Source organism: Lutra lutra, chromosome 7 (genome assembly GCF_902655055.1).
Source record: "Lutra lutra chromosome 7, mLutLut1.2, whole genome shotgun sequence".
Taxonomy (NCBI): domain Eukaryota; kingdom Metazoa; phylum Chordata; class Mammalia; order Carnivora; family Mustelidae; genus Lutra; species Lutra lutra.
The window spans coordinates 23,783,632-23,808,711 of record NC_062284.1 but is presented as its reverse complement, the minus strand read 5'-3'; the positions used below and the strand labels follow the sequence as shown (position 1 = coordinate 23,808,711).

The window sequence follows — 25,080 nt, the reverse complement described above, 5'->3', positions numbered from 1 at the left end:
AAAAAATGAAGTATTATCAATTGAAAACTACACTCATGATTCTTCCCTAGCCAGAAGTTTTCTTTTGTCAAGATATTCTGAAGAAAAAAATGTATTGATTTTCAATCAATTTATTTTTATTTCAATTTTTTATTTTAATTAATTTTTAATTAATTGTTTTTAAAGATTTTATTTATGTCAGAGCCAGAGAGCATAAGAAGGGGGAGCAGCAGACACAGCAGACAGAGGAAGAAGTAGGCTCCCAGCTCAGTGAGGAGCCCTGTGTAAGACTCATTCCAGGACCCTGAAATCATGACCTGGGCCAAAGGCAGATGCTTAACTGGCTGAACCATCCAGGCATTTCTGCACCATTTCTAATAATTGATTTTATTTAACCAATGCAGTTCCTTAGATTTAAAAAAAATATTTTGTTAGAATTCCTGTTAGAATAAATATTAAAAATAGTATTAGACCTGTAAGTGCAATGTGAATGATTTCAAAGAATAAAAGATGCACCTGTCAGAGACAAAATTTCTAAGGATGGCTTCGTTGATTTCATTCAAACTGTTTTATTCAGAACAGTTCAGATTAGCAGCAGCAGCCGCTGGTAGTCAATGAAACTCTTTTCCACCTACTCTCCTGCTGGGCTTACTGTAGGCACAAAGAGACCAAAATGACCAAAGTCAAAGCATGTTAGCACTTCCAGGATTTGTGCTCAAATGATTTTTTTTTTTTTTTTAATTCCAGTGAAGTTAACATACAGTGTTATATATTAGTTTCGGTTGTACAATATAGTGATTCAACAATTCCATAAATCACACTGTGCTCATCATACGTTCCCTCCTTACACCTTATACCTCCCTGGTAACCATCAGTTTGTTTTCTATAGCTGAGTCTGTTTCTTGGTTTGCCCCTTTCCCCCATTTGTTTTGTTTTTTAAATTCCACATATGCATGAAATCATATGGTATTTGTCTTTCTCTGACTTATTTTGCTTAGCATTATACTTTCTAGCTTCATCCATGTCATTCCAAGTGGCAGGATTTCATTTTATGACTGAATAATATTCCTATAGATATATAATCACCTCTTCTTTATCTATTCATTTATCCATGGACATTGCTGCTGCTTCCATAATTTGGCTATTGTAAATAATGCTGCAATAAACATAGGGTGATGTATTCCTTTGAATTAGTGCTTCTTTGATTTCACTTGGATATTAGGATACAAAGTCAGCTTTGGTAAAAGGTGTCTAGAATAACCACACAGATTATAGTAGTTAGCCATCTCACACCAAAGCTCAAGCTGGTACACAGGCTCCAACTCATGAAGTCTTCAGGAACCCACCTTATTGTACCTCCAAAATAGCTCACAACCCTTTCTACAGTCTGATCATCAGAAAGGGACAAAGGAAAAGAGGCATCCCATTTATTTTAGAGTATCATCTGGAAGTTGCTTACGTCATTTTTGCTCACGTCCCACTGGCCAGAACCTTACTGACATGGCCATACTTACTTTACTATAGGCAACCATATGTCCAGCTAGATAACTCCATTATCATGGATGAAGAGGAGAATGCATATTAGGGGTCAACTAGCAGTCAATCTCTACCTCAGATATCCACTCCAGAGATATAGGCATCTCTAATTCAACATTTGCAAAACCCAATTACTGCTCGTTCTTCCAAAACTTGCAGTTCTCCAAAATAATTCCCGTCTCAGTTAATGGTGGAAAATGGAACAAATTAGTTCAATATTAAACATGCTGAGCTTTAAGGTGCTGTAGAACATCCAGTACAAATTTCCAAAAAGAGTTTGAAGATATGTCTGGTTCTGAGCGAGAGCAGTGTCCAAGATTCAGACTTGATCCCTAACTGAAATAAGTGATAAAGGAAGAATATATATATATATATACACATATATTTATATGTGTATATATATATATATATATAGTACTGGGACAGACTGTATAATACAGTAGGTAAAAAGAACTGAGGATTGAGAGGAAGAACATTCTGCAAAGAAGACTTGAAGAAGAGGGCCCAAGACATAGGGAGAGAGGCTAGAGAATGCAGGATGATGGAACCAAGGGAGCAATTTCCAGGAGGCAGTAGTTACCAATGGGGAAACCTGCAAAAAGGTCAGGTACAATGCAAATTGAGAAGCAACTTTTAGATTTGGCCTTTATGCTATTACAGACAGCTTATAGTAAAATGGGGACAAATGTTAAATTTCAGTAGTTGAAGAGAGACTTAGAAAGAAGACAATCCAAGTACAGATAGCTCTTCTAAATAGAAGTGACAGAGTTAGCATAGCAAGAATTTATGAACAAGAGTGGGAACAACCAAGGGACTGAGTCTTGAGGTCTCACCCCTCACCTGCCAGTACCCCTACACCCGCCTCCCCCCCCCAAAAAAGCTGCAGGAAGAAGGATGGCTCATACTGTAAGACAGGAGATCAGGGTGAATACAAATTTAGGTAGCTCTGTAAGAATTAACGGTGGAGGTGTAGAGGAGTTCATGAAGTGTGCAATGCTAAACAATGGTATTGATAATACTAATACTACTATTACTAAGCCCTAACATTTACTGAGCACTTATCTTATGCCAGTCAATGTGCTAGTAATTTTTATGAGCAAACATCACAAAATTTGAAAATGGGTAAGATAAAGAGCATAGTGCGGTCTTGAATCAGGCGTGACACTAATATCAGACAGAATACCTATTAATGAACTAAAAAAGCCTATGCATAATTTCTCCATATTCAGAGGAGGAACTGCAATCCTTCTTGATTTTAGTAAAGATCGGGATAGTCATTCTAACATTTAAGAGCAGATTTATTGGGGCACCTGGGTGGCTCAGTGGGTTAAGCCTCTGCCTTCTGCCCAGGTCATGCTCTCAGGGTCCCGGGATGGAGCCCCACATCCAGCCTCACATCAAGCCCCACATCTGGCTCTCTGCTCAGCAGGGGGCCTGTTTCCCTCTCTCTCTCTCTCTCTCTCTCTCTCTGCCTGCCTCTCTGCTTACTTGTGATCTCTGTCAAATGAATAAGTAAAATCTTTAAAAAAAAAAAAAAGCAGACTTATTTCTCTTCAGTCTTTTTTTTTTTGGTACTCGGGATTTTTGATGCACCAGGTTATATAAAATTTCATTTATTCAAGCAATTTCTACTTAAGGAGAATAGTTAAAAGTATCTTCACAGGCTAGATACTGAAGTAACATATTGCTTTGATCATTTTAATAAAAAAATCTTTGAAGATTTTCATTCTCATTTGCCTATTTTGATAATATGCAAAGAAAATCCCTAAGATTATGATTTTAACTAGCCTCTTCTATAAAATGTAACTACAAATTATTTCCAAATGAGGATCTATAATGCGGGAAAATAAAAAAAAGAAAGAGGAAGTAAGTTAAAATCAGACATGATTTAATACTGTCATTTATCATTAATTGTCCTCGGATCATTTAAATTCCACTAGCTTTTTTTTTTTATAGTTTAAGTTTTTTAGTTGCTTATAACTGGGAAGCAGTATACATAAATATATCCCTGACTTATAATGTTCTAAGAATGGCAGCTAAATACACCGCTATTTAAGACTGTTGATTTAAAAAAAAAATTCTTTGAATACTAGATGAATGGGATCTCATATAGTATTTTCGGGTTTAGTAAAGTTGCAAGCCCTTAAGACTATGAATTGTTAGTGATTCCACTATATTTGCCAGTTAAGCGTCGCAGAGCCATAAAAAAAAACAAACAAACCCTTTTTAAATAAAATGATGACCTTGCTACTAAACATGAAGATGCATGGTTTTAAATGGGTTCAGTTGTCATACGGATCAAAATTAGCATCCATCCAGCTGATGTTAACCCGAAGGCCACAATCTCTTTAACAACCACCTACCGAATGTCAAAACTGCGAGACGGACTTTCATCTCCTAGTAAACTAATGACATCGTATTGGAGAGAGGCCTGAGCAAATGACCTTGGTTCCCTGAAAGATGGCTCACACTTTCGGGGTACCTCTGCAGTATTTACAAAGGCAGCTCTGGGCGGAAAGGGGTTGGGGGTCAGAGGCCTGGTATCCGGAGGCTGCAGCCTCGCAGCGGGGCAGGGAGCTACAAAGCCACCCCCGCCCCCGGCGGATTTTCAGAGCTGATTCGTCCCCCTAAAATCGGGCGCGTTTAAGTCCCAGCACATTCGTCGACTTGCTTATACCAGGTGGCTCTCCAACACTCCCGGAGGCTCCAGGGGGCTTCCGGTGTGTACCCTCTTCTTTCGGAGGGGGAGGGGACCACAGACAGCGGTGGCTCAAGAGAAACACGGACCCTCTTCTCGATCCCAAGATGGCGACCAACCCTGGTTGGACTCCAGGTAGCCGCGAGCCACTTCCCCTTCCCAACTGCCCCTGCGCTGCCGACGACGGCAAGCAGGAAGGGGGAGGAGCCAGCAAGAGAGGGCGGGGATAACGCTGCGCCCCCCCGCGCGCACCCCGGCCCCGCCCCACGTCCCTGCGTCCGGCCCAGAGCTCTCGCCAGACCGGGCGGCGCGCGCTGCCTGCTGGGATACTCGGCCCGCCCAGCCAGTCCTCCCAGCTATCGCTGCGGCCGCGAGATCCGCGTTTTTCCCAAGATGGTGGCGCTTGGTTCGGGGTGACTGCAGGAGACGACAGAGCTTGAATCCCCTTCGCCAGAACCTCGACACATCACCTTCCTCCCGCTCGCGCACCCCGCTGCCACTTAGCTATCTACTGGCCTGGGCGCTCGCCTTCCGCTGCCGCCTCTGACTTGCGCTTCATCTCTACGAACCCAACGATTACGGCCGCGGGCAGCTGCGCCTCCCTCGGCTCCTCCTTGGGGTCGCTCTCGGAGCAGCTCGCAGCGTAGCTCCGGCTCAGAGGGCCCCGCAGCTCCCCAGTGGGGAGAAGCAGCGGCGGAGCGGCGGCTGGCGACGAGCGTGGGGTTTTCTGCGGCCCCGGCGCCCCCTTTCCCGGCCTTAATCTCCGGAGAAGGAAGCGCGGGTCCCGTATGAGCCCCGGCGGTGGAGGCAGCGAAAGGGAACGAGGCGGTGGCGGGCGGAGGCGGCGAGCGAGGGCGACCGCTACCAGTGAGGCAGCCGCTGCTGCGAGGGCCACAGCCCAGGCGCGGGGGCGACAACAGGTCAGTGCGGCGGAGGACCGGCCCTGGGCCGGGGAGGCTGGGCGGCATTTCCCTTCGTTCTCTCTGTTGCCCAAACCACCCTTCGGGGCTGCCTCTGGCTAAGGTAGGGACGCTCCCAAACCGCGCCACCGCGAGTGTTTGGGGGCGCGTGGTTTGGAGGGGTCGGTGCCAGAAGTAGGCCTCTGGAAGCAGCGGCTGCTGCTACCGTAACTGTCAGTCCTGGCTGAGGGCCGGAGGGAGGGTTTTGTGCCTAAGGGGACGCTAGCGGGCCCGGGGCGGGGCGTGTAGGGCGTCGAGAGTTGGCCCTCCTTGGAGCGAAGCTCACGGAGCAGGCCCGGGCCCCAGGCAGGGCAGGGCTGCCCTTTTCTTTCCTAGGGGAGCTCTTTTTTCGAGGTTTGGGCCCTGTTGGTGAAAATGTTCAGATGTGTGCTTTGGAGGTGGACTGGTGGGGAGGGAGGGCGGATGAAGTGGGAAATCAAGCCCAAGGGTTATGTTCACAGATTATCGATTATCGGGGTTTTCACATTAAATGTGAGGTATCGGGTTTGCCAAAGATTCTGTTAAATGCAGACCTGCAAACAGTTGGCTTTTTTTTTTTTTTTAATTTTCCCTTTTCAGTTGAGAAAATGAAAAGGACTCTTTCTTCGTCATGGCGTGGAGGTTTTGTTGGTAAAGTCAGAATTGAATGTGGCAAATGCTTTAGTCCATAAAATAGTTAGAAATAATTTTAACATAGACACTGAGCTTAGAATTCTTCAAAGATAATTTAGGCTCTGAAATTTTAAAAACGGCCAATTGGCATACTAAAATAGAAACGTTACTAAATCTGTCTCGGATTATATTTATTAAGTGCTAGGGTACTTTGGAAAATGTAAACGAATAGTAGTATGGGATTTACAATCTAGATTTATCCTCCATAAATCATGAGGTGGTATAGATATGACCCATAATTTTGAAGAATTCCACTGCCTGTAATATTGAAAGAAGCAGGAAATTATTCCAGAATATTCTTCGGGGGAGGGTAGGGGCCTTGAAAGGGAAATGACCTAAAGTTTGGAAGTATAACTGTTAAAAAGTCACCTGTCAAAGTCACAGTAGATACACAATAAATCTTGATGAATTAGACAAGAGGGATGAGAAGTGTTTACTTCATAATCTCTGACTAATGAGTATTCTTACTTAGATTACTGGGTAAACCAGGTACAAAAGTTTAGAATTTAGGAAGATAAAAATAAAATTTTTGTCGTGATATGTATAGTTGAAATAATTTTAGAATTAGATCTTATAAATCTGAGCTATCACATTTGTAATAAAATGAATACAGTATTAGTGACGGTCCTGATAAGCCCAAAGAATGACCCAGAAGCTCTTTAAAGAAACTGATAATAATGACAACAAAAGAAATAGATTCAAGAAATAATGACCCTCTCTTTATACAAAATTAGAACTGGAAACTAAGTCTTGTATCAGTATTTATTAACTAGCGTTAGTATGCTAAGTATTATGTACACTATTGTCTGGACATTGCCTAGTTCCTGAGGAGTTTAACTTTACACAGAGATACAATAACGGTGTTCTGATTTCTCTTTAGAGGTTTTGTAAGCTGTTTTTATTTTACCTCTCTTAAACTGTACATTTTTTTTATTGGCTTAAAAAATACCTTCTTAAGTATATTTGTTAGAAGTGTGAGGCAGACACATTCTCATTCCACTTGTTAAGTTCATTTAATAAGATTTATTGGGTACTTACAGTGTCTTGAGTATTTAACCTTTAATCATTTGTATTTCTTAAACTTCAGATCATTTTATAAATGATCCTTCTGCTGTCCCTGCCAAAAAAAACCCCACCCCCCCATCAGAAATAATTTGCTCTTTCAAATTAGCAGTAAGTGGGATAATCCAAAACTATGGATCATATGTAAATTTTTCAACCCAAGCACTTGAAATATTTATAAATATTTATTTTCTTAAATGATTACTGGTTATGTTCTTATCATGTTGCACATTTTTGCTTAGACCCAAACTTGTATTGGTCAAAACGTAGAGACCTTTCATTAAATGCACATAGAGCTGCTAAAAAGTTAGTTTTTTGATTTTTATGAGTGAAGACAAGTTTTCTCTTTTCAGGATAATTCAGGATAACAGAGTTTTGGCCGATTTTGACTCTTCTTTCACTGTAGATGTAAAGATAAATTCAAAAACCTTACAGTATGTACAGTTCACTGTACTTTTAATTCTGGGCTCACCTTAGTTGTCTGATCTTGGCAAGTTGCTTAGTCTTGGTGAGCTGCAGTTTTGTCATATGTAAAAAGGGAATGGTGAAACTAAGTAGAGTTGTTTTGAGGATTAGAGTTTATAAAATGTCCAACACATAGGCCCTTAATAAGTTTAATCCTTTGAAGTCTTCCTTCCCTATTATTTTTGTTGTTGTTCTCAAAGCATCTTACATAGGGTGGACTCTAGCATGTTATCCTTTACATTGTTTCATTCTCACTAGCTGGGAACTCACTCTTTAAGGGCAGGGACTCCTAGTGTTTACCAGAAAGTGTGTTGCCAGCATATAGAATTAGTTATCAGTAGTCAACTAACATTTATTGGGTACCTACTGTGACTGTGAGCTGGGTTATATGTAGGAGCTACAAAGTCAGGAATCATGTCTATCTTTTGGAAGCTTATTGTCTAATGACTTTCTCCATGTAGCACCATTTTTTTTGTGAAATCCTATCACATAATGGAGCCTCATTCTTCTGAGCTCTTGTAATCTTAGGGCAATTCTTTGGACTCAACACTTCCAGTGGTAGCTGCTATTCTAAAGAATATTGTTTTACAATACAGTATTTATACAACTCTTTGGCCTATGTGAGATAGTTTTTTTTTTTTTTTTCCCTGTTAAGATTTTATTTATTTATTTGACAGACAGAGATCACAAGTACACAGAGAGGCAGGCAGAGAGAGGAGGGAAGCAGGCTCCCCGCTGAGCAGAGAGCCCGATGATGTGGGGCTCGATCCCAGGACCCTGGGATCATGACCTTAGCTGAAGGCAGAGGCTTTTTAACCCACTGAGCCACCCAGGCACCCCTTGTGAGATAGTTTATCTCTCTACCTTGGTCCTACTCTGTAATCCAAAACCTGGCAGGTTGTGTGTGTGTGTCTGTGTGTGAATGGCTATGTATTTAAAAAAAAAAAAAAAAAGAAAAAAGAAAGAAAGAAAGAAATTTACTTTTTCAGTTGCCTGCAAGTACTTTGGTATTTTTCTTTGGTGATTATCATTCTTTCTTCTGGTTCTAGGTTTATAGAAGTTTCAAACCTCAGTAGGACTATTCTTGAGGCCAGTCACTCCATTTATTTTATACATGAAGAAATTGAAGTGCAAAGTTTTAAAATGATTTTCTTGAAGTCTACCCGGTGATAGAGCTAGAACCGCAGTCTGAGTCTCTGGACTAGAGTTCAGGACTCTTTGCATTCAGTGGTGCATGTTCTGTTCTACCTTTTGAGAGGAGTAATTTGCTTCTATTTGAATCTTTTCTACATTATTATTAGAAGGCAGACTTCACAAGATGCCATCATTGGGCCTTTTCTGAGCATAACAGTGCAGGAAGTGGGGCTTTTTCTCCTAATAAAGGAAGTCAAGTAAAATTACAGTAAGTAGTAATGGTATTAATCTACAAACTTATCCTATGTCCGGAACAGATGTTTAAAATACTTAAAGATGCTATATAATTTCTTAAATGAAATAACTAATTAATAAATAGATGATAAATTTCTTTGCCAACTTTAATTTTCATTTACCCTCAGAAATGTTACCTGTAGTGTGTTTTGATCTAAGTTATCATTAATAAGTAACACCATTATGGATAATGAGTCAAAATGAACTTTGTAAGTTTAAGGCCAATCTGAGAATGAAATAAAGCTAATACCTTTTTTTGGGAATATTGCTGTTTGCAAATGAGATTTGGTTGACAGTTGTTTCTGTTTGATGCTAAGCTTCGTGACTGTGAACTCCCTAAAATTATATATAAATTTTAAGTTTCAGAGTCTCAACAGGTTCAGTGAACAAAAGCCACCAAGAACCACTGATGTGGAGGAAGAAGCACTAACTTTGGTGTCAGAAGATGCATGGGTTCATCCTTCCAATCTAGCTTCCTAGCTGGTCATGAGCAGGTCATTTACCTTTCAAAGCCTTTGTTCCGTTAACGTCTGTTAAATGAAGCTGATAATTGCTTTGTCTCTTTCAAAGGATTGTTTTTTCAGATGTGATGATTCTCAAAAAAGTAGAATAATACTGTATAAAGTGAAGTTATATGTGACTTAGTGACTTACCCAAGAAAACAAGTTGGTTAGTATAAGCAGGTGATTGGAACATTGATATATTTTCATGCTTTCTCTATAAACATTTTTTATTTTTCATACTTTCAGAAGTATTATTTTGGGAATTACTTAGTATGTGAGTTTATTTTAAATTTGTTAACTACCTTTGAAATAAATAGTAAGATCTTAATAATACTGATTCAGTATTACTGATTACTGATTCAGTATTACTAATCCTAAGTCAAAAATGCCTTCTGTAATTTGCTTTACTTTTTTTTTTTTTTAAGATTTTATTTATTTGAGAGAGTGCGAGAGAGAAAGCAGTAGAGAGGGGAGGGTCATTCAGAGGGAGAAGCAGACTCCTCACTGAGGAGAGATCCTGGCACAGGACTTGATTCCAGGACTCCAGGATCCTGACCTGATCATATATAGGTAGACATTGAACCAACTGAGCCACCTAGACACCCTAATTTGCTTTACTTTTGACCTCTCCTGTTAATTTGAATTAAGGTGAGCCGTAAGGTTGACCTGAAAGTAAAAGAGGTTTTAGAGACATAGATTCTTATTGGGTAAGATTATTACAAAAGTTCCATCCTAGGAAGTCTTCTGGAATCTATAAGATAGCGCATGTGGATCATAGAAAAGAATCCTATGTAAGACTTATTAAAGTCAACATCTATGCCACAAATAAAAAGCATGGAAATTGCATTTGAGCCCTGAACACTTGATTATACAAGCAGGATAAAATATTCCTTAAATGAAACTCTTGGCTGGCCAATATAGAGCTTAATGTGGTGACTCTTAACAGTTAAGTGTGTTATAGAAGTTGACCTTCTGTACCCTTTGGGGTTAGTTGAGGTTAGTCAAGCACAGATCCTTTTATATTACAGAAATAAAACATGAAAAAAATTTTTTGACCTGTCTCTTTGTGGTGTGCAGTCTTGTAATTCTTTGTTCTTAATGTGATGACATCTTTCTCTTTGTATCAAAAGGGATACCTTATCCATTTCAAGCTTCTAATATAATAGATTTCTATTCTTGGATGTGAGAAGGTAGTCTTAGAATTGCTTTTGTGGCTGTAACCACTATCCTAATCTGTTTACTTTCATATTCTTCGTGATGCAGAATAAATTCTGAATTTTCTCTCTGAATTATATACTAAGTACAGAAAATAATGTAAGAATTATGTATCTAGAATTCAGTATAGACAAATGTCACATTTTGTCACTTCCTTATAGTCTTTAGATCCATCTTTAAAACTGGTGTTATTTTCTTCTGAGATGATTTCTAGCACTGCAGCTACCACTGTGGGAATTTCTTCATACCGCCAACAAATACTTCCTTTCTCTTATCAGATGTAAAGCATAATCCTCTTGGGAAGGGAAAAGATGAAATGCCAGCAATGTTTTCTGTATAAAGCATAGGGAGAAATACAGGTATATCCAGCTTATTAATTAGTTTAGTATTTTTTCTTAAGAATTCTATTTATTGTGCTTCTGTGTGTATGTATGTGCCAATACTGATAACCTCATAGTGTACCATAAATAAGAATGTTAAGTATTTACCTTTGTTAAATATAAAGTTTTTGTTTGAAAAATACATGTCTTTTGAGCATCTATTGTATAAGACACTTATACTGATCGATAAATCCCATTTCACACAAAAAGTAATTGGGTAAAATTTTTCTTTTCTAGTTTTCTGAAGTGGGCTGACACTGTATCATATTGCATGTTAGTGATAAAAACTGCTGTTTAAGATATTCTAAATTTAGAGCTTCTATGGAATGAAAAGTTTCTCTAATTACTTTAGCTGTTTCATTCATACTCAATTTCTTACACATTTTGCTATGTCTGTGACATACTGCTATATATGGAATGATTATGTCCTCTCAGAATTCATACATTGAATTGTAACACCCATTGTAATGGTATTAGGAAGTGTGGCCTTCCTGAGGTGATTAGATCATGAGAGTAGAGTCCTCATGAATGAAATTAGTGCCTTATTAAAGATTGCAGAGTTCCCTTGACTCTTCTGCCATATGAGGACTTAGCCAGAAGACAGCTATCTGTGAACTAGGAGGCTGGTTCTTGCCAGACACTGAATCTGCTGGCACCTTAATACTGGGCTTCCTAGATTCCAAGAATTTGAAAAATAAGTTTCTGTTTATAAGCCACCCAGTCTGTGGTATTTTCTTTTAGCAGCCAGAAATGGACTAGGACACATTAAAATGTTTTAAGAATAGAGAGGGAAAATAGAAAATTAAACGGATAAAGTTTGGTAGCTAAGGTAGTGATACACTGTGCTTGACGGAACGGAAGTGCTTAAAAGTTGACTATATAGGGACGCCTGGGTGGCTCGGTTGGTTGGACGACTGCCTTCGGCTCAGGTCATGATCCCGGAGTCCTGGGATCGAGTCCCACATCGGGCTCCCAGCTCCATGGGGAGTCTACTTCTCCCTCTGACCTTCTCACTCACGCTCTCTCTCACTGTCTCTCTCTCAAATAAATAAATAAATCTTAAAAAAAAAAAAAAAGTTGACTATATATAGTGTTGAAATGAGAACACTTAAGGAGAATGTATTAGAAAAACCAAGCTAACTTTAGTCTTTTAAACACATAAAACTAGATTTCTGCATTTCATATTATTGCATATTTCATTAATTATTGCCCAGTGAACTTTATTTCAAATTATTTTCAAAATGAAAAAGTTTTTTGGTGTCAGTTAACTCATTAGGGAGTCAGTTTATTCCCTCTAAAATTCCTCTTTTATCTTTTGGGCTAAATGAAAGTTAAAGAGGGATGAACTTAAAAATAGTTGGATCTCAACTGGAAAATAGGTAAGTTACCTCAACTGAAATTAAATCCTTTCGTTCATCCTGAATTGAAGATTCTGTGAGAACACTTGCTGTGTGTCTCTTTTTTTTTTTGTTTTTTTGTTTTCACATGCCCTTTTATGTATTTGTAAGTGCTTGGTGAATGTAACTGCTTTCCATTCAGGACTACTTTAAGGTATCTGCTGTGAGCTGATGAGTAAGAATCATCAGGAACAAAATCCTCTAAGCTTCAGAACATTTAACTAATTTTAAGTAGATACAGGACTAGGGGTCAGCCTGGACAGCGGGTCAAAGACATCTGTACTACAGCCCGACTTTACTGTCTCTCTGTGTGCTGAATTTGACAAGGCTTTTCTAGGAGGGGTGTGTTTGTGTTCTCCATATTTCTGACATCAGATTTTGAGAAATTGACGCTGATCACTAGGGCCTACAAGTTTCTCTTAAGTGATCAAGATTTAATTCTCCTAGGTGCTGTTTTAGACAAGTAGCATATGTTTAAAACTGTCAAGACTACAGTAATATTTATTTTATATTCTTACTCTGATATCTTTTCTTTAAAAAGTACGTGGGTTGGATTAGATGATCTCCAAGGTAATTTTCAGTTTAGGTATTATATATTCATTTTTTTCTTTTTGAATATATGTATGTATCTTAATTATAAGATAGTTAAAACATACCATAAATAATAGAGCAAATATACACCATCCAGAACTGTAAATTCTGCCACTTTTGATTCTTTGGGAAGTAAATGCTGTTAACCCTCTGTAAGGCAATAACTATCCTGAGGTTCTTGAGTATACATCATACTCTTTTTTATACTTTTACTGTATGCTTGTACAAGTATCCATAAGTGACAAGTGTTTGTGTTTTAAATTTTTACAAAATGGGGGGCGCCTGGGTGGCTCAGTGGGTTAAGCCGCTGCCTTTGGCTCAGGTCATGATCTCAGGGTCCTGGAATCGAGTCCCGCATCCGGCTCTTTGCTTAGCGGGGAACCTGCTTCCATCTCTGTCTCTGTCTCTCTCTCTGCCTGCTTCTCTGTCTACTTGTGATCTCTCTGTGTCAAATAAATAAATAAAATCTTTAAATTTTTACAAAATGGTACTGTATTATACATAATCTTTCATCAGAGTCCTTTTAAAAAAAGCATTTTTTGGAAATATATATGTATTTATTCAATTTGCTGTATGGTACTCCATTTATAAAATGTATATATTTCACTATTGATGGATATTTCTAGTTATTTCTTTTTTGTTGTCATAAATAATGCTGAAATGATTGCTTTTACACATTTTTTGGTATTGGTGTTTAGGAAGATTCATGAAAATGAATTGCCTGGGAATAGGTTGTGAATAACTTTGACCTTAGTAAATATTTCTAAATTCTTTAAAATCATTATGCCAGGACGCCTGGGTGGCTCAGTCGGTTAACCAGGTGCCGTGGGCTCAGGTCATGATCCCAGGGTTTTGGGATTGAGTCCACATCGGGCTCCTTACTCAGCGGGGAGCCTGCTTCTTTCTCTCCCTTTGCCTGCCACTCTGCCTGCCTGTGATCTTTCTCTCTGACGAATAAATAAATTGAAAAAAAAAAAAAAAACTTTAAAATCATCATGCCAGTGTATACTTCATATTTGCACTTTGCTTTCCAGTATCCTCGCCCTCACTTGGAATTGTCCTATTTTAAAATTTTTGCAAAGTTGAAATGGATGTGAAATGATACCTTTTTTTATATACCTCATTTTAATTCACATTAAATGGTATAAATGGTGGGTAAATGGACATGAATTTTATTATTTTTGGTATCTTTTAAATGTTTTGTAAATTATTGTTTATAAAGAATGAGACATTAGTATATAGTATTTATGTTGTAAAGGACCTAGACCATCATCTCATCCAACCTTTTTATTTTATAGTGCAGCCATGAAAGTTATCAGAATAAGAAAAAGATACTGCTGGTTGCCTATTACGGTATTCTCTTTCGGGATATAGAATCTCAAGTTTCAGTGTTGAAATTATGAACCTTTTCCTTTATGATTTGTATTTTTTATTCAAGAAATTCTCTTTTATATTGTCTGCTAATAGGTTTATGTTATTTGGTGTTTTTTGTTTTTTTGTTTTTTGCATTTAGGTCCATGTGGGAGGGAGTTGGGAATCAGATTTTTTTTTTTTTTTCCATGATAAGCAAGTTGTCCCAACATTAAGTATTGAATTCTTCCCCCATTATTTCACTTTATTTTTTGCATGTCATCTGTATCATCTGCTGTGTGCTTGGGTTTGATTTTAATTTCTTTCTTTTCTCTCTTTCTTATTTTTTTAATTTTTTGTCTTTTTTTTTTAATACTGGTACTACATTGTTTTATTTTAAATAGTTAAGTTTTGAAATCTGGGAATACAGGCCTCCCCTTTATTAATTTTCAGAACTGTCTTGTTCTTAGACTTTTATTCTTTCATAATAATTTAAAACCAGTTTATCACATTCCTTTGGGATATTATTTGGAATTGCATTGAATATATAAATTGAGAATTACCTTGTTATTTATTTGAATCTTCAGTATTTTGCGGTTTTCTTCATAAATGCCTTTTACGCATATGTTATTGAATTCATTAGATATTTGATTAATTTTTGCATTGTAAATAGCATCTTTTTTATTCCATTTGATTATTGCTGGTATTGATTTTGTATCCATCAATTTGGGTGAACTCCATCATTTCTAATAGTTTATAATTCTTTTGGGTTATTGTGAACAAATAACAATTCTGTCTTTTTAAGTGATCTTTTAAAAATAGAATTCTGGGGCACCTGGGTGGCTCAGTGGGTTAAGCCTCGGCCTTCAGCTCAGGTCATGGTCCAAGGGTCCTGGGATTGAGCCCCACATGAGGCTCTCTGCTCAGCAGGGAGCCTGCTTCCCCCTCTCTCTGTGCCTGCCTCTCTGCCTACATGTGATTTCTATTTCTCAAATAAATAAAGTCTTTAAAAAAAATAAAAATAGAATTCTGACCTTGTAACTTTCTATTTAAAATTCTTCTCTGGCTTTCCACTGCTTAGAGTAAAATTCAGAAGCCTTTATTAGTTTACAGAGTCTGACATGATCTAGATTCTGTACTTCCTCAGCCTTACCTTTCTCCATACTCCTCGCTAAACAGAACCATCTAACAGTACTGGCCTTTTCAGTTTTTTGAGATGTCTAACCTTTCTGTGCCAGACCCTTTGCCAGTGAGCACAGTTAGACAACAAATTTCACCCATTCACAGGTCTCAGGGAATATTGCTAAATAAGCCGAAATATTACTTAGGGAAGCCTTCCTGAGAATCTCTTTGTACTCATTGATTTTAGTGCTTCTTTGTATTATGGTGTTAATGAATCTTGCTTTTCCTGAGTAAGTAAGTAATTTCAACTGCAATTAAATAATTTCTTCACTTCCTGAGTAAAGTATGTGTAAAAGTCATTTTATGAATCTTTTCTTATGAAAAGTAAATAGTTGTCTCTGTCTGTTTTATTAAAGATTTTTTAAAAGTAATCTGTGCACCCAACAATTGAGGCTCACACAACCTCAAAATCAAGAGTCTCATGTTCCACCTTACTGAGCCAGCCAGGCACCCTCTCTCTTTTTTAATGTGCAATTTCAAGCATTTGTGAGTGCTAGGTAAATGAATGAATGTTCATGTACTGATTGATTCAGAAATACTATTCCAGTTGGTAACTAACCGCTCAAAAGAATATCATTAGGCTATTTTAAGTATTTTACTAGACATTCATAGAAAATTAAATGCCCTCAATTTTTATTATTTAAGTCCTTCAAATATGGCTGGTGTTCAGAACAACAGTTTTCTTTTAACAAGAGGCAGTCTAGTTGACTTAAAATTATATGTGCTAAGTTTTCTTAAAAGGATTTTGAAGTTAAATTAGAAGCCAGTCTTTTGTTATCCTTAAATCAAATTTTATGAGTTTATATACTACATTTGATATACAGATGAAATATAGTAAACCTGAAAATATGTGTTTATGATTATTTCAAGGAAAACCCACCTACCTTTAGTTATTTTAGTGTCTTCTACTATACATCTTTTGTGTGTGTATAACACAGGCTGAAACCTAGCATAATTCTAGGTTTAATTTTAGGTTAAGCACTGTATAAGATAGAACTCAATTGAACTATAGTGTAAAAAGAACCCAGGGGAAAATTTCACAATAGTCAGTCCTTGGGACTATGTGGCACATTTGCTTCTGTTTTCAGATCATAGAGTTGTTGACCAGAATGAGTGGTTTATCATTAAAGCCAGGAAATTGAAATAATTCTGGTAATTTAGAATTTCTAAAAGATCTCTGTAGATGATACTTGATCTGCACTTAGGTAAGATACTCTCAGTGCCACTAAGCCATGTAATAAAACACTTAAGTAAAGCTACCTTATTGGGAGAAATAGCATTTTAATATTGGCCAGTCATGAGTGTACTTTCCGTAGTTATGCAGGTAGGTAAATAAGCATAATTTATTTAATTTCTGAACTGTTCACAGAACCCAGAGGGAGGGGCAGGCCAATTGTCATTTCAGAGAGTTCATTTCTTTTCAGCGATAATGATCCCAGAGTTATTTTCCTATATGTAACTGATTGTGTATAACCTAGATTTGCAGCACAGTCTCAGTTTTAACTAGTAGAGTATTCCCATAAATCATAAAACCAAGAATTCTAATATTTTCATATTTCCAGAGAGCCTCTTGTATTTCCTGGTTGGTCCCCCCCTTAAATATTGGTATGTAGAATTATTTTTGAGTGAGGAGATAAACATATAGTTGTGTATTTTTAAGTACAAAAATAAATGAAAGTTTGCTTTTTCTTAATTCTAAAACATAACAGTTGTTAAATGTAGCTGTAGAAAAACAGAAAATTGCCTGGCAAATACAAAGTAAGTATATCTGTGTAACTAGAGATACATGCAGCTTTTTTCCTTTTTTGTGAAGTTAAAAAAAAAACAAGCATATAGTTTTTATAGTTCTGACTTTATTGAGATGTAATACACATACCATAAAATTCACCCTTTTAAAACATGCGATTCATTTTTAGTGTATTTATATTTGGTATATTTGGGTTTTCGTATCCACCGCCGCTAATTTTAGAACATTTTCATCATTCCATAAAGAAACCCTGTACCTGTTAGTAGTCATTCTCTATTTTTCTGTCCTCCAGCCTTTGACAGCCACTAATCTGCTTGCTTTCTACATGGATTTGCCTATTCTAGACATTTCATATATATGGAATCATAAAATATGTGCTCTTTTGTGTATGGCTTCTTTTACATGGTATTGTATTTCAGGGTTTACTTGTAGCATGTAACAGCATTTTATTTTTTTATGGCTGAATAATATTACACTATTAATATGTGCACTGTTTATTCAGACATCAGTTGATAACTCTTTGGATTGTTCCATGTTTTGATTTTGAATTATGTTTCTGTGAACATTCACATACTAGCTTTTGTATGAACATACATAGTCATCTCTCAGGAATATCTGGGAGTAAAACTGCTGGGTCATAAGTTATCTATTTGTGTTTAACTTTTCGAGGAACTGCCGGGATCCTCCAAAGTGGCTGCACCATTTTATAGTTTTCAGCAATGTATGTGTTTTTGATAGCTCTCCTTCTGTGCCAAAGTTTATTATCTCTTTATTTTAGTAATTTATATGGGTGTTAAGATATCTCTTTCTGGTTTTGATTTGCATTTGCTTAATGTTTAATGATAATTACATTTTATGTGCTGATTGGCCCTCTTGGAGAAGGTCTACTCAAATCCTTTGCTGTATTTTAATTGGGTCTTCTTTTTTTTACTTGGTTCTATGTATTCTTTATATATTCTGGTTACAAGTCTTATCAGATAGATGATTTCCAGATAGTTCTCCCCATTCTATAGGGTTGTCTTTTCACTTTCATGATTGTTTCCTTGAAGCAGCCAGGTTTTAATTTTTGGTGAAGTCCAATTTATGTATTTTTCTTTTGTTGCCTTTGGTGGTGGTGTTTAAGAAACCATTGCCTAATCTAAGGTCATGAAGGTTTATGCCTGTTTTCTTCTAATAATTTTGTAGTTTTAATTCTACCTTGAGGTCTGTCATCTGTTTTTGAGTTAATTTTTGCATATAGTGTGATTTAGGTTTAGATCTGGATTGCATTTGGCATGTTTTTAGATATGGCATACAAATAGCTATCTTTTATTTTTTTCCACTTGGATAGGCAATTCTCTAGACCTCTTGAGGGATACTTTCCTGTTTTAAAACGCCACCTTTTAATTTTATTTAAATATTATTTATTTTAGAGAGAGGGAGTACATGTGTGCATGAGCAGGGTAGGGTCAGAGAGGGAGAGAGAATCTCAAGCAGACTCTGATGAATGCCCAGCCCAACTTGGGGCTCAATCCCATGACCCTGAGATTATGACCTAAACTGAAACCAAGAGTTGGACGCTTAACCAACTGAGCCACACAGGTGCCCCAAAATGCCACCTTTTTATATATTTTCATAAACTAATAAAGTTTTTGAAGTATAACCTATATCCTCTAAAGTATACCCCTTTTTAAGTGTACAGTTTGATGTGTTTTGATGTATACACTGTAACAACTACCACAATTAAGATCTAGAACATTTGAATTATTCTGAAAAAATGTTCCTTTGTAGTCATTCCTCCCTTTTGGGCCTGGGCAACAATGATCTGCTTATTAGTTTTGCCTCTTCTAGAGTTGGTATCATAAGTTATATACTCTTATGATTGATATCAAAAGTTATATACTCTTCTTTTAGCTTTGTTCCTTTAGCATGAATTTGAGATTTCTTCCATTTTGTGTTTATTACTTTTTTTTAAAATACAGTATGGCTGTGCCATAGTTTGCTTTTCATTTTTTTTGGTGAACATTTAGATTTTTTTCTGGTGAACATTTAGATTTTTTTCTGGGATTAGGCTACTGTGAATAAAGGTACTCTTTGCACGTGTCTTTGAACATATTTTCATCTTTCCAGGGTAAACGCCTTGAGATGTAATTACTGGATCACATGAAAGGTTTATGTTCAAGTGTATAAGGCATTCTTTTCCAAATAGTTAAACAATTTTGCATTCCCACCAGCAATGTGTGGAAGTTCCAGGTCTTTCAAATCCTTGTCAGCATTTGATAGACATTGTAGACATTTTGATGGGTGTGTGGTGGTATCCCATTGCAATTTCTTTTTCTTTAACTATAGTAAAATACATATAAAACCCATCATTTTAACTTTTTTTAAGTGTACAGTTCAGTGGCATAAAGTACATTCATGTTGTATAGCCATCATTCTTACTCATCTCTGGAACTTTTTCATAGTCCCAAACTCAAATTCTGTACCTATTAAATAGTAACACTTTACCGCCCCTGTTATCTTCCCCCTCCCTCCAGCCTCTAGTGACCACTGTTCTACTTTCTGTCTCTAAAAATTTGACTCTGCCAGCTACTTATGTAAGTGTATTCATACAGTATTTGTCCTTTGCTTCTGGTTTGTTTCACTTACCCTCATAGCCTCAAGGTTCACTCATGTTACAGCATATATCTGAATTTTCTTTTTTCCTTCCTTCCTTCATTAATTTATGTGAGAAGAGAGCACTCACACCCACAGATGAGCAAGGGCAGAGGAAGAGGAGAGAAGCAGACTCCAAAGCTGGGCTTGATCTCCATCTCACAACCCTGAGATCATGACCTGAGGGAAATCAAGAGTCTAATCCTCAAGTGACTGAGTTGTCGAGGTGCCCCTCCTTTTTAAGGCTGAGTAGTATTTCATTGTATGTAAAAAGATCACATTTGTTTAACCATTCATTCACTGGACACTTGGGTTGCTGCTGCTTTTTAGCTATTATGAATAGGCTGCTGTGAACATGGGTATACAAATAATCTCTTCAGGTCCTTGCTTTCAGTTCTTGCATGTTTAATTCTTGGGTCTATACCTAGAAATGGTATTGCTGGGTCATTTGGTAATTTTGGAGGGGTGAATCAACATAACCATGTTGTACCCATGGTACAACTGTACCATGGCTGTACCCATTTTACATTCCTACCAGCAATCACAAGGTTCCAGTTGCTACACATCTTTGCTAACACTTGTTATTTTGTTATTCTTTAAAATTAATTTTCATACTAAAGGTTGTGAAGTATCATGGTTGTTACATTTCCCTGATGAAGAATGATATTGAGAAGTTTTCATGTGTTATTAGCCATGTGTATATCTTTTTTGAGTATCCATATATTTTGCTCATTCTTTTCAGGATACAAACTCTTTATTAGATGTATGTATTTCTTCTGTGTCATTACTGATTTTTTTGGTTAATTATTTTATTAATTACCAAGAGAGGAGTATTGAAATCTTCAACTGTAATTGTGAGCTTGCTATCTTTCCTTTCAGGTTTTGTCCATTTTCGCCTCATAGATTTTAAAGCTGTAGATACTAGGTTCCGTCACGTTTAGGTCTCTTAGACCTCTCTGATGGATTGATTCTGTATTGTTACATCTCTGTGGTTCTCTGGTAATGTTCCTGGTCCTAAAGTCTACTTTGTCTGGTATTAGTATAACCAGTCCTCCTTTATTATGCTTCATGTTGGAATATTACATCTTTCATACTTACCTGTCATTATGTATATAATGTTTTTCTTTTAGACAATGTATAGTTGGATCTTTTGGGTTGATTTTTATAATATCTTGCTTTCTGAGTGTTCAGTCAGTTTGCATTTGTTACACTTTACTATGTGGTTGGGTTTCAGATTACCAAGTTACCATTCATTTTCTGTTTGTTCCATCTATCTTCTTTCTCCCCTTTCCTGTTTTCTTTTGGATTGAGCATTTTTATAGAAGTTTGTTTGATCTTTGCTATTAGCTTATATCTTATTCTTCCTCTGCCCCCAGTGGTTGTACTAGTACTTATAATATCCCTTGGTTTATATCAGTCTACTTTCAGAAATATACCTCTAAGAATATATTGTGAGAATTCTCATACAGTATAAATTTGTTTACACTCTATGATCCTTTTTCGTATTGTAGTCTTATATTTTACTTCTACATAAGGTATAAACTCCATAGTCTTATTTGTAATTATTTCTTTTAAATGGCTAATTGTTTTGTAAAGACATTTAAAAACCAAGAAATTATCAAACCAAGTTATTAAACCAAGTTTTTAAACCAAATTCATCAACATTTTTTATATTTATGCTCGTAATTACCATTTTCATTTTCCTTTGTGTAGATTTGTATAGATTTCTTTATGTAGACCCAGGTTTGAAGAATTTAGGAAAAAAACCTTTTTTTGAAAATTACTCATTTATTCCACAGAGACACGGTGAGAGAGGGAACATAAGCAAGGGCAGTGAGAGAGGGAGAAGCAGGCTTCCCTCAGAGCAGGGAGCCCAGTGTGGGGAGGGGGGATGCAGGGGATGAGGGGCTCCATCCCAGGACACTGGGATCAGATCTTTTTGGCCAAAAAACTTTTTAAGGTTTTATTTGCATGAAAATGCCTGTTTCTCTTTTATTGTTTTATTAGGAAAAATACTCAAACTCACACAGGTGTGAAATAATTGTAGAATGTAATTCCTCAGTTAACATTTTGCTTTGTGTCATATCTATCCACCTATTTGTTTTATTTTTTGATGCTTTTCAAAGTAACTTGCAGTTATTAGTATTCCTCATCCTTAACTTCAGCATGTATATTGTCAACTGAAACTTAGTAACTTATTATTAACTAATTTTAGTATATTGAATTTAACTGATTTTAGTATATTGTTCTAATTATTTATTTCTGTGTAACAAATCACCCTTAAATATCAGGATTTAGTTTGCTTATGAACCTGTGCTTTGTGCAGAGACTAGAAAGCATAGTTTGTCTTGGCTTGAAGCACGTCAGAGTGGCTTGATAATTGATGTAACTTGATAATTGGAGGCTGGAATTATCTGAAGGATGGCTTACAAGTCTGGTGATTGTTGCTGGCTATTAGGACTTCAGCTAGAGCTGAGGTCTAGAACACTTACATACTGCCTTTATATCTATGTGGTTGATTGGCTTTCTTGCCAAGTGGCTGACTTACTCAATATGGCATTGAATGGCATTTTTATGACCTAGCATTAAGTCATAGAACACCATACTCTTGACTGAAAGAATCCTAGAGGCCACTCATATAAAGGAAAAAGGACATAGACCTCACCACCTGATGGAGAATGCCAGTGTTGACCTTGTAAGAAAGGCATGTGTGATTATATTGTGGTAGCAATCTTTGGAAAATAAAATCTGCCACATATACCATTCCATGAGTTTTGACAAATGTGTACACCTTTGTAGCACTTAAGTCCTATCAAGTTGTAGAACCTGTACACACCATTCCAGGTCAGTTCCTGTCTCCACATCACTTCTCCAAATCAACCATCGTTCTCATCACTTTCATCCTAGATTAGTTTACCTTGGACTAGAATTTGTATGAGGTTTCTTTTATTCAGCATAATATTTTTGAGATTCATCCATGTTATTGCATGTATAAGTTGTTTGTAAAGTCATTCTTTTACTGTTTTCAGTTCCTAGCTGTTACAGATAAAGCTAAAGTAAACAATTATTTGAAAGTCTGTGTGGATATATATGGTATCTTTTCTCTTGGATAAATGCCTAGGAATGTGATTTTTGGGTTATAGGGTAGTTATAATACCAGATCTTTTCTCCAGATTGGTTTGTTTTGTTTTACACTCCTGCCAACAATATATGAGATTTCCAGTTGCCCAACGTCCTTATCAACATTTAGGGCTCTTAGTTATTTTGATGTAGCCATTCTGGTAGATGTATAGGTGTTTCTCTTCATATTTTGAAGGGTATTTTCACTTGATATATAATTCTAGATTGACCTGTTTTTCTTTCAGTCATTTTTTTTTGTTGGTTTTTTTTTTTAAGATTCTATTTATATATTTTTAAAAGATTTTACTTATTTTAAAGAGTGTGTGCATGAGCGTAAGCAGGGGAAGGAACAGAAGAGGAAGAAGAGGGAGGTTCTGGGAATGAATCTCAAGCAGACTCTGCGCCAAGCACAGAACCCAGTGCAGGGCTTGATCGCATGACCCCAAGATCGTGACTTGAGTCAACCAAGAGTCTGATGCTTAAATAACCGAGGCACCCAGGTGCCCCATTTTAGCCTTTGTTTCTGATGAGAAGTCTGTGGTCATACTTCTCTTCTGCTGTACTTAAAGTCTTTTCTCTCTGCCCCCTTTTGAGATTTTCTGTTTATCACTGGTTTCCTTTGTGATTATCCTCCTTAGGTTTTATGGTTTCCTCAAATTTGAAATAAGTGTCAACCATTATTTCTTCTATGTATTTTTTAAATCACTTACCTTCCTCTTACACCGTCTTTTTCCTGGGACTCCAGTTACGGGTGTGTTAAATCATTCGAACTTGTCCTTAGGTCATTAACATATTTTTTCTGGTCATTTTGTCTCTCTGTGCTTGAGATTGCTTTGTTTTCTGTTTCATTGTTCCTTTTTTTCTTCCTGTAGTGTCATTGTACATTGCATTTCTGAAACTTCCATTTGATTTATATTTGTGTTTTCCGTTTCTTACATAGTCTTTGAATTTTTGAGGATATTTTTAATAGTATTTGAAAGCCCTCATGTGCTGGTACCATCAGTTCATTCATTTCAGGGTCCATTGATTGGTTTTTCTCTTGGTTCTGGGTCATATTTCCTTTTTGCATATTTAGTAATTTCTTATTGGATGCTGCACATAAGGGTCTGTTTTTGAGTGACTAGATTTTGTTGTTTTTTTTAGAGTATTAAACTTTGTTTTGGCAACCAACTAAGTAACTTGCTGGTCACTTTGATCCCTCAAAGCTATATTAGGGTGTCTTTATTTAAAGCCAGTAGCTACCATAAAGTCATGGCCCTTCTCCACAAAATATCCCCAGTGTCAGTCTTCATTCTGGTTAAGGGGATTTTAGGCATTTTCCAGTCCTGTATGAGCACTGGGAATTGAACTCACTGCTCCTCTTTTTTCTAGCTTCAAGGAGTCTTTTACCTTACAGCTTAGGAGCAGAAGCAAAGGACTGCCAAGTGGCAGATTTCTGGAGCCTTTTCTCTGCGTAGCTGCCCTCCTCTCATTCTGTTCTACAAATTCTACCATTCAGCTTCTGGAACTCTTGAGTTCTTAGTTTTCATTTTAGTGATACTGTTGTTCTCTGATTAGATTTTCCCTTCATTGGCTAGAGATCAGAAAGTGCCTCCAGACAGAAATCTAAGCACTGGGGGGCCCACTTTATTTCTGTTTGTTCACTAATGGATCACAGTCCTGCATTGCCTGTTACCAAATCTGAAAACATCTGTTTCATATGTTGTCCTTTTTTTTTTTTTTTTTTTTTTTTGACGAAAAGCAACTGTTAACACACTTTTCGATCTCTCTCTGGGCTTACCTTCTGTTCCACTTAACCTGTTTATCTAATACTCATAACTTACCTTTAAAAATAAACTTTTGATTGAAGTATAATATACATAAGAATGCACATAAAACGTACACAGAGCTTGTCAAACTTTCACACACTGAGCACATGTTTATCCAGCAGTCAGATCAAGAAATAACAGCAGCAGCAACTCTGAAGCCCCTTATACTCTTTGTTATTACCTCTGTTCTCCCAGAGGAACCTCTGTTCTGACTTCGAATAGCATAGATTAGATTTTCCTGTTTTTATGCTTTATATAACTAGAATCCATCATTTTTAATTGTGTCTGGCTTCTCTCACTTAATATTATTTATGACATTCGTCCACATTGTTGGTTGTAGTCATTGAGTTTATG

At 36.9% G+C, this 25,080-nt stretch overlaps 1 protein-coding gene across 4 annotated transcripts in view; it reads left to right on the top strand.

The window, feature by feature from the left end:
• The first annotated feature begins 5,001 nt into the window (after positions 1-5,001).
• UBE3A (ubiquitin protein ligase E3A) overlaps positions 5,002-25,080 on the top strand; it is a 97,644-nt gene continuing 77,565 nt past the window's right edge. For 2 of the 4 annotated variants that reach the window (XM_047735569.1, XM_047735568.1), the window contains exon 1: positions 5,002-5,133. The gene's annotated coding sequence lies outside the window, so the exon portion shown is untranslated. The remainder of the gene's footprint in view (positions 5,134-25,080) is intronic. The other 2 variants (XM_047735572.1, XM_047735570.1) reach the window with 2 other exon arrangements.